At 43.9% G+C, this 10771-nt stretch overlaps 1 long non-coding RNA gene and 2 other non-coding genes across 3 annotated transcripts; 1 reads left to right on the forward strand and 2 right to left on the reverse strand.

The window, feature by feature from the left end:
• The first annotated feature begins 48 nt into the window (after positions 1–48).
• LOC147364961 (uncharacterized) lies at positions 49–1516 on the forward strand. The gene is made up of 2 exons (XR_015135073.1): positions 49–763; positions 1130–1516. It is a non-coding gene; the product is annotated as an uncharacterized LOC147364961 (long non-coding RNA).
• On the reverse strand, positions 414–485 carry TRNAP-AGG (transfer RNA proline (anticodon AGG)). Its single transcript has one exon. It is a non-coding gene; the product is annotated as a tRNA-Pro (tRNA).
• Positions 823–895, reverse strand: TRNAT-UGU (transfer RNA threonine (anticodon UGU)). Its single transcript has one exon. It is a non-coding gene; the product is annotated as a tRNA-Thr (tRNA).
• Positions 1517–10771: the final 9255 nt, after the last annotated feature.

The raw sequence follows: 10771 nt of genomic DNA on the forward strand, positions 1-10771 counted from the left end.
CAACTCATAGTTCTCCGTAACTTTACCATTTCTCATCCCTAGGGGTCCTCTGCCGCAACTTTACAAAGCAGAGTGCTGCTAAGGCACGTCAGTCGTGTCCGACTCTGTGCGACCCCGTAGACAGGAGCCCACCAGGCTCTCCCATCCCTGGGATTCTCCAGGCAAGAACACTGGAGTGGGTTGCCATTTCCTTCTCCAGTGCATGAAAGTGAAAAGTGAAAGTGAAGTCGCTCAGTCGTGTCCGACCCTCAGCGACCCCGTGGACTGCAGCCTTCCAGGCTCCGCCGCTTGGGATTTTCCAGGCAAGAGTACTGGAATGGGGTGCCATTGCCTTCTCCGTTCAAAGCAGAGTAGAGAGAACAAAATGAGATAGCCCATATAGTTTAAATAAATTACCAGAAGCAAACAAAGACGGGCTCGTCCGGGATTTGAACCCGGGACCTCTCGCACCCTAAGCGAGAATCATACCCCTAGACCAACGAGCCACGGTAAAATGGCCTTTTATTTCCGCCTCAAGGCTCAGGCACGTCACTAGGCCACGTCACTAGGCGGTTCTCAAAGAAATGAGTTTGAGTGCCTTCTACCGGCAGAAATGCGTGTCTGTTTCCCCAGCGAGCGCGTGCCTGAGGCAGCGGAGAAGGATTTATCAGCTGTGATCGTGGATCCAGACCAGGACAGCAGCAGGGGAACTACGTCCACTTGGCCTGAAAGTCTTATCACGCGCTGCCGAAGACAGGGGAGATCTGCCGGAACAGCTGCATTGGTACCCTTGTCCTGCAGCCACTGCTTTAACGCTTAGGAGGGGGAAAAAAAGCGACTCGTAGGCCCCAGCGAGATTTGAACTCGCGACCCCTGGTTTACAAGACCAGTGCTCTAACCCCTGAGCTATGGAGCCCTCGCCTGTATGCTGCCTCTCTATCTTCCCTGTTATAGGTGTTTTCAGTAAGTTTACTGTGTTAAATGGGATTTTGACCCAAGCAAAAATCCAAGGTATGCTGCAAAACTGAAAACTTTCTGTGTCCTGTCAACCACTTGAAAAGACTCTGCTTTGAGCAAAGTCACTACTAGACTGTCTTCTAGTCCCTTACCTTGATAATCGGCTGAGACATTGCCTTCTGTTCCTCTGCAGCCCAGAAAGGATGCATAAAACAGAACTCCAGATACCTGGGCACTCGAGAGACCCACCTGAGAATAAAAAGGCGCATACAGAGGGTATCCGATAGGGAGGTTATGGTGCACTCTCTTTCCTTATATGGTGGTGAAATCCACAGAGAAGGTGAGAAGAGGTTTACCACGCGGTTTTTTGTCTTTTCTGAATCCCAGAGCCCCTAACTCTTGTTTGTATGTTGGAATTATTTCCTCTCAAAGGTCCAGGGTTAGCAGCAAGTAGGGAAAAGAGGTGCTAGAGAGGACAATTTTAATCTTTCCTTAAAGACATACGGATTTGCATGTATCCTTGGTATGAATAATACAATTTTTAAAAAAAAAATAAAAAATAAAAAAAAAAAAAAAAAAAGAATAATACAATTTTTTAAAAAGGATTTTGTTTTCACTTTTTAGAGATCCTGTTTTTCTAAGCTAGTAAACAGGAACTAAAATTGTATTTAACTACAAAAAATCTTGTACTTATTTCTTACTGCAAATATAGCCATAGACTAGAACACTGCGGGGGAAGGGGGAGGGAGGGTTGGGAAGGACTGATTCATGCAAGCCCAAGAAGTGAACCACTTTTATTTAGTAAGGTTTAGATTCTCTCACGATAGGCCTGCTCGTATACTCCCTAATTTTTAATGTCATTTGCCCAAGATCATTAAGTCTGCAAGAAATCTGAAAGTTACTGTAACCTTTAAATTCCATACCTAAATACTTAGCAGACATCTCCTAAAAATAAGAACTAAGAATAAAAGCATAACTTCAGTACCATATTAGACCTAACAACATTTATAACAACTCTGTAATTTAATAGTCCATATTTTCAAATTTCCCCAACTGGCTCCCTCCAATTTTTTTTTTTTAAACTAGATTCAAACAATGTTTCTCGCTGCGTTTAGTTTTAATGTTTCTTTAGTCTCTTTCAATTTGAAAATTCCCCTGCTTTCAGCCTTTCTTTTTTCATAGCAGCTCTCTCATAAGTCTCACATTCTGCATGCTAAGTCGTTCCAGTCGTGTCGGGCTCTTTTCAATGCCATGGACTGTAGCCCACCAAGCTCCTCTGTCCGTGGGATTCTCCAGGCAAGAATACTGGAGTGGATTCAATACTCCAACTGGATTTGGCCTATATATTTTTGTCAGGAACACTACCTCACAGCTTTTTAATACTCTAAGGAACCAAATAATTTTCCAGAATAGATTGTCTAGGCTGTAGACAAAAATAAATTTCTAAGTGCCCAAGCAGAAAAAATGAGGTCAAATAAGATCATTTTATCTATTTGCATGAAAATGCATTGTGTACCATTCAAGGAGCTTTTTTTTCTCCCACAAAAGAGACTTCCTTGATCTCCTTGGCTGAAGACCCTGCATTTTCAGGTTTACTGACCCTAAAGTACCTTAAAATGTCAAGAATTTATATAGAAAAGTAGGCACAATTAAGAGAATCCAATCAACTATTCATCTTAGCAGCATCCAAGTACATCTATGGATAGATAGACAGACTGGTTTCTAAGGTACATAGATTGTTTATCTAGAATATCAAGGAACAAGGCTTTGCAAGATGTTAGCCAAAAAAAAAAAAGTTGTACTAGCCTCAACTTATGCTTTCTTAAATTTATTTTCTGTAGTTTCCCTAGACCTCTGACCCTTGGGAAATTGAGGCTGCACTCACTCTGGCGTTTCAGTTACTACTTGTGTTACCACCTAATGGTGGTGCATACACGTGGGTATTCATTCTTCTAGATTTACATTGTATGTATTACAGAAAACATCTTCTTTCACTCAACTGCAAGCTTGCTACAGCAGGGATGATAATCTTATTTATTTTCTGCACCTCCTCTAACCTGACCAAATGGAGAGCACAGATTTATTTGATGGATGTAGGGTCAGTTGTAATGTACCTTGAAGAACCAAAAGAAGATTCTGTTTCTCAGTTTCACAGTGCTTCTTGGTTTGTGTTCCCCATTACCTAATTCTAAGTGCCTAAATCCATTATAATTACTCTTGTGTGTTCATCGAGAAGCTGCCCTCTGAGTACTTGGATACTCTGGAACTGGAGTCAAAAGCTGGACAAGGTAGTAGAGAAATCAAAGAAGAAAATCAAGTGTACATCATATTTTATCTTCTTAAGCCCAAAGCATGCGTGCCAAGTCTCTTCAGTTGTGTTCGACTCTTTGCAACCCTATGGACTGTATCCCACCCACCTGCTCTGTCCACGGGATTCTCCAGGCAAGAATACTGGAATGGGTTGCCATGCTTTACTCCAGGGGATCTTCCCAAAACCCAAAGTAGCCAGACTATTACAATATTTTGTAGTGACTGAGTTTGGGGCGGGGGGCTGGGGGCCGGGGGAGAAGGAGGTTATTGCTACCAGCAGAATGAATAGAAACAAAGAAAAAAGAATGTCCCATAAATTTCCTCTTTCCCTTTGGCTGAGCATGTTCAGGGTTACATTTCTTTTCACCTGAAGCTTGCTGAGGCAATCAACCTGCTGAGATTGTTCCCTTTTGTCCCACTTCTTCCATAAACTTCAGTAAACATTATAAAGACAAATGCAAATTTAAAATAAGAGGCCTAATTCTTCCTATTGAAAATAAGGGGAAAGATTTCCCTTTCCCTTCTCTCCTTTTTCTTCAAATAGTTATTTTAGAAAAGTTGTAAGTATAAATACATCACAGTATTTTGTATTACTCTGATGGTCAATGTACTAAACACATGAGACCATGAAAAAGCTACTAAATATTTAAGTAGGGGCTCATTAAATGCTGAAAGACTATCTGATACATCCATCAAAAGGAACATATTATTTACCAGTATTTAATTTTTAGTAAGATTTTTGTGGGCTTTCCTGGTGGCTCAGATGGTAAAGGATCTGCCTGCAGTGCAGGAGACCAGGGTTTGATCTCCTGGAGAAGAGAATGGCTACCCACTCCAGTATTCTTGTTTGGAGAATTCTATGAACATAGGAGCTTGGTGGGCTACAGTCCATGGGGTCATAAAAAAGTTTTAGTGAGATTTTTATAGCACACGCAGATGGGAGCCAAGCCAGTAACTGGATGGCTGTCTGCTGGAGCTAGAGTGAGAGACTTACATTGCAATGTAGTGAAAGTCTGGTGGAACTTTCAGTTCAGTTCAGTTGCTCAGTCATGTCTGACTCTTTTCAACCCCATGAATCGCAGCACACCAGGCCTCCCTGTCCATCACCAACTCCCGGAGTTCACTCAGACTCATGTCCATCAAGTCAGTGATGCCATCCAGCCATCTCATCCTCTGTCGTCCTCTTCTCCTCCTGCCCCCAATCCCTCCCAGCATCAGAGTCTTCTCCAATGAGTCAACTCTTTGCATGAGCTGGCCAAAGTACTGGAGTTTCAGCTTTAGCATCATTCCTTCCAAAGAAATCCCAGGGCTGATCTCCTTCACAATGGACTGGTTGGATCTCCTTGCAGTCCAAGGGACTCTCAAGAGTCTTCTCCAACACCATAGTTCAAAAGCATCCATTCTTCGGCGCTCAGCCTTCTTCACAGTCCTACTCTCACATCCATACATGACCACTGGAAAAACCATAGCCTTGACTGAACGGACCCTAAATAGAGAATAGAACAGTTGAAGGATAGACTGGAAAATAAAGTACTTGTAACAACTCTCTAACTTTGGAGGAATTTATTAGGATTCCAATTCATGGGCCTGAGATTGTGCATTCCATGAATCAAGGCAATTGGAAGTGGTCAAACAAGAGATGGCAAGAGTGAATGTCGACATTTTGGGAATCAGTGAACTGAAATGGAATGGAATGGGTGAATTTAACTCAGATGACCATTATATCTACTACTGCGGCAGGAATCCCTCAGAAGAAATGGAGTGGCCATAGTGGTCAACAAAAGAGTCTGAAATGCAGTACTTGGATGCAATCTCAAAAACGACAAAATGATCTCTGTTCGTTTCCAAGGCAAACCATTCAATATCACAGTAATCCAAGTCTATGCCCCAACCAGTAACGCTGAAGAAACTGAAGTTGAACGGTTCTATGAAGACCTACAAGACGTTTTAGAACTAACACCCAAAAAAGATGTCCTTTTCATTATAGGGGACTGGAATGCAAAAGTAGGAAGTCAAGAAACACCTGAAGTAACAGACAAATCTGGCCTTGGAATATGGAATGAAGCAGGGCAAAGACTAACAGAGTTTTGCCAAGAAAATGCACTGGTCATAACAAACACCCTCTTCCAACAACACAAGAGAAGACTGTATACATGGACATCACCAGATGGTCAACACCGAAATCAGATTGATTATATTCTTTGCAGCCAAAGATGGAGAAGCTCTATACTGTCAGCAAAAACAAGACCAGGAGCTGACTGTGGCTCAGACCATGAACTCCTTATTGGCAAATTCAGACTTAAATTGAAGAAAGTAGGGAAAACCGCTAGACCATTCAGGTATGACCTAAATCAAATCCCTTATGATTATACAGTGGAAGTGAGAAATAGATTTAAGGGCCTAGATCTGATAGATAGAGTGCCTGATGAACTATGGAATGAGGTTCGTGACATTGTACAGGAGACAGGGATCAAGACCATTCCCATAGAAAAGAAATGCAAAAAAGCAAAATGGCTGTCTGGGAGGCCTTACAAATAGTTGTGAAAAGAAGAGAAGCGAAAAGCAAAGGAGAAAAGGAAAGATATAAACATCTGAATGCAGAGTTCCAAAGAATAGCAAGAAGAGATAAGAAAGCCTTCTTCAACAATCAGTGCAAAGAAATAGAGGAAAACAACAGAATGGGAAAGACTAGGGATCTCTTCAAGAAAATCAGAGATACCAAAGGAACATTTCATGCAAAGATGGGCTCGATAAAGGACAGAAATGGTATGGACCTAACAGAAGCAGAAGATTTTAAGAAGAGATGGCAAGAATACACAGAAGAACTGTACAAAAAAGATCTTCACGACCCAGATAATCATGATGGTGTGATCACTGACCTAGAGCCAGACCTCCTGGAATGTGAAGTCAAGTGGGCCTTAGAAAGCATCACTATGAACAAAGCTAGTGGAGGTGATGGAATTCCAGTGGAGCTATTCCAAATCCTGAAAGATGATGCTGTGAAAGTGCTGCACTCAATATGCCAGCAAATTTGGAAAACTCAGCAGTGGCCACAGGACTGGAAAAGGTCAGTTTTCATTCCAATCCCAAAGAAAGGCAATGCCAAAGAATGCTCAAACTACCACACAATTGCACTCATCTCACACGCTAGTAAAGTAATGCTCAAAATTCTCCAAGCCAGGCTTCAGCAATATGTGAACCGTGAACTTCCTGATGTTCAAGCTGGCTTTAGAAAAGGCAAAGGAACCAGAGATCAAATTGCCAACATCCGCTGGATCATGGAAAAAGCAAGAAAGTTCCAGAAAAACATCTGTTTCTGCTTTATTGACGATGCCAAAGCCTTGGACTGTGTGGATCACAATAAACTGTGGACAATTCTTCAAGAGATGGGAATACCAGACCACCTGATCTGCCTCTTGAGAAATTTGTATGCAGGTCAGGAAGCAACAGTTAGAACTGGACATGGAACAACAGACTGGTTCCAAATAGGAAAAGGAGTCCGTCAAGGCTGTATATTGTCACCCTGTTTATTTAACTTATATGCAGAGTACATCATGAGAAATGCTAGACTGGAAGAAACACAAGCTGGAATCAAGATTGTCGGGAGAAATATCAATAATCTCAGATATGCAGATGACACCACCCTTATGGCAGAAAGTGAAGAGGAACTCAAAAGCCTCTTGATGAAGGTGAAAGTGGAGAGTGAAAAAGTTGGCTTAAAGCTCAACATTCAGAAAACGAAGATCATGGCATCCGGTCCCACCACTTCATGGGAAATAGATGGGGAAACAGTGGAAACAGTGTCAGACTTTATTTTTCTGGGCTCCAAAATCACTATAGATGGTGACTGCAGCCATGAAATTAAAAGACGCTTACTCCTTGGAAGGAAAATTATGACCAACCTAGATAGCATATTCAAAAGCAGAGACATTACTTTGCCAACAAAGGTCTGTCTAGTCAAGGCTATGGTTTTTCCTGTGGTCATGTATGGATGTGAGAGTTGGACTGTGAAGAAGGCTGAGCGCCGAAGAATGGATGCTTTTGAACTGTGGTGTTGGAGAAGACTGTTGAGAGTTCCTTGGACTTCAAGGAGATCCAACCAGTCCATTGTGAAGGAGATCAGCCCTGGGATTTCTTTGGAAGGAATGATGCTAAAGCTGAAACTCCAGTACTTTGGCCAGCTCATGCAAAGAGTTGACTCATTGGAGAAGACTCTGATGCTGGGAGGGATTGGGGGCAGGAGGAGAAGGGGACGACAGAGGATGAGATGGCTGGATGGCATCACTGACTTGATGGACATGAGTCTGAGTGAACTCTGGGAGTTGGTGATGGACAGGGAGGCCTGGCGCGCTGCGATTCACGAGGTCGCAAAGAGTCGGACACGACTGAGCAACTGATCTGATCTGATCTGAATAAATTACCAGGAGATGCTGATGCTGCTGGTTCTTAGACTATACTTTGAGCATCAAGGCCTTAAAGTAAATTTCCCACTTGTGTATAAATTTTCATCATTTAGACTATTGACAAGTATGAATAGCAGGAAATCCAAGGTTAAACTCTCCTGTAATGTTGCAGAATGTTAGAGCTTAAAATACTAGTATCCAACACTGAAAACTGAGAGAATAGGCATGTGCCAGACAAACATCACACTTCTCTCTATCAGGCATCTTTCCAAAGGGCTTCAGATACTGGTCAATTAAGTCTTTGGCAAGGCTGGCATTCCACTAGGAAAGCTAAGACTTCTGACTTCAGGTCTCTGTCAGTCTAACAGATGATCCACTTCCGTGAGGAACAGATCAAAATACTTCCCCCATTGAAGAATCCTGTGAGTTTAAGGCAGACAATGAGTGCTCGAGCAATAACAGGTGATTGAATAGGGGAGGCCGTGCACACTGGCTAGTAAAGGAAATTCAGAATGGCATGTGAGACTGTGGTACTTTGTCCTGATAAGAAAATGCTTTGAAGCTTGTCAATTTGTGGAGCCTGAACATGCAGTCCCTTAGAATCAAGGGGACCTCTGCTATAATGATCAAGTCCTTTCTTGTCAGCTGGTTCCTTTCACTGCCCTGACCGAGAACTAAAAAATAAATAAATAATCAAGGGTTCAGGTCACTTCCATCTTACCAGAATCTCTGTACTATTTTTGGAATCCGTATTTTTAAAAAGAAGTCAAAACATTTACAGAAGCAGTGGTTTATTTAAATGTGTATGTTTACCAAATTAGCACTGAGACCTAAATATGATCTCACTTAATCTTCCAATCAAAAGCCTCAATGTGAGATTTCCCAGGACCAATCCATAGACTCTGAGTTTCTCACCTGGTTCACTACCAGACAAAATAGTTTGATAAATATGTTCAACACTTGTTCTCTCTCCTCCCATCCATCCCTACATCCTTTCAGGTAGTAAAGAACCCCAGGCCTTTTCTGTCTTTCAAACTGGTGCTTCCTAGTCTTATGCACAGTTTATTGCACACGATCTCTAGGTTCTCTCCAATTTGAGATTAGCATCAGTCTTCCCACTGCTTATGACCTGTTGGAAGGAAGCGTGCACTGCTCAAGGCAATATGCTCACACACTTTTTTTCTGAGGGTCCTTAAAAAGCGTGGAAACACAAACTGAAGTTTCTTTTAAGTTGTCCACTTCAGCCAAAGGAGCTAGAGACAGGTACTTGAGCTCCTCCATCTCCAGTGGTGTGGGGCATAGAAGCCACACCTTCCGCTAGATTCGCTAGCCTTTGCTGCTGACCATCTCCGAGAGACGGCCACACTCGTGACTCTGGTATCTTCTGGAGAGAAAGAACTAGATGGGAGCCCACGGGTTGACACCCAGTTCCACCATGGGAGCTCAGATTGCCTGTCAACTGGGAGCAGAGAGAGGGAACCAGAGAGCGAAAAAGAGAGATCAGGAAGCGTCTAACCCGGTGTGGGAGAGGCGTGAGATGAGGTGGACGGGTGGAGGGGACTTGACCCAGAGGGCACCGGGATTGGCGGCAGTAGGGAGCTGATGGGGAGTGCAAGGAGAGTCCGCCTCTGGCCTTGAACTCTTCCTAAAGTGGCCCCAGCTTTCCCCATCTCCTGCTTCCCCGTCTTGGTTCTACGTTCATCCGATGCTCCCTGAGCCCTATTTCCAATCAGCTTTTTTAGAAGTTCTTTTGTGTTCCTCGCTCCCCACCCCACCCAGCTTCCTGAATCGAAGATGGGAACCAGCAAGACCTTCGTCCCAAGAAAATACAGAGAAGCACGCCTGACCCTGACCCCGAACCCTTAGGCCGCCGGGAAAGGACCTCGGAGAGATCTGGGGCAAGGGCAGGCAAGAGCAGGGTGTGGTTTTTTGGAGTGATGGAGGCGGGGAGTAAGAGGAAGTTAGGAAACTTTAATGAGACTCCGAGGAGAGTTTCTGCATCCAGAGACCCAGAAATGGCCAATCAGAAAGAGCAATGAATAAAGTGACTTGTAATCCAGGGTTTACCGCGGAGCACAGATTGATTGGTATGCGATTCCACTTGGGTACTGAAGATCCCTGGCTGGATCTGAAACTTTTCCTTTCCCTCTGCTGCTGCTGCTGCTGCTAAGTAGCCTCAGTCGTGTCCGACTCTGTGCGACCCCATAGACAGCAGCTCACCAGGCTCCCCCTGGTGAGGGGGATTCTCCAGGCAAGAACACTGGAGTGGGTTGCCATTGCCTTCTCCAATGCATGAAAGTGAAAAGTGAAAGTGAAGTCGCTCAGTCGTGTCCGACTCTTAGCGACCCCATGGACTGCAGCCTACCAGGCTCCTCCGTCCATGGGATTTTCCAGGCAAGAGTACTGGAGTGGGTTGCCATTGCCTTCCCTCTACTCCATTCAAAAGAAATGATCTGAAGCTTAGCGGTTCCGGAACCCATGAAAACTCGGACACACCCCTCCCCGGTGTGGGAAAGTTCTTGGATGTAACCACCCTCTGGGGGTCACCCTGGTCCCTCTGTAAGGGAAATTGTTCAGAGGCTATAGCAGTGCGCGTGTGCGTGGGTCTACCCCAGAGCGCTACTTTCAGGAAAAGTAGACCAATTTCTCTCTCTGACCGAACCTGCAGGGAATGCGACCAACGATTTTCCTGTCTATCGGCGACAGGCTTGCCAGATCTGTCAACGGAAGCGAACCTCTTGCTTGATCTGATCTCGGACCTCATTCTCTCTGTGAGTTTCACAGCCATAGACCAACGACCCAACAGAGGGGAGTTTCTTAGTCTTCCGAAATCACTTGAAACAAGTCGCCAGTGAGATTTTTCCCCCTCCTTTCTGCGTGGAATTGCCTCGGTTAAAGAAAAGGTCTTTCAAGGAAATTTGCGCTAATAATCACTGACAACTTTCTAGTTCACTTCTCAGGCCTGTGAGAATACAATGATTTCTCCTCTCTCCGAGTTTGCTCAGGTCCTTTAGGGATAAATGAAAACACTGAGAGAAATTCCACTAACTCAAGAAAATTCAAAATTATGAGCACGCGTACTGTAGTAAACAGCTCAGGGATGAGTTATTTGCGCCGCCTGT

Source organism: Bos grunniens, chromosome 10 (assembly GCF_055505025.1).
Source record: "Bos grunniens cultivar Pamir isolate PY7600 chromosome 10, Bosgru_T2T1.0, whole genome shotgun sequence".
Classification (NCBI taxonomy): domain Eukaryota; kingdom Metazoa; phylum Chordata; class Mammalia; order Artiodactyla; family Bovidae; genus Bos; species Bos grunniens.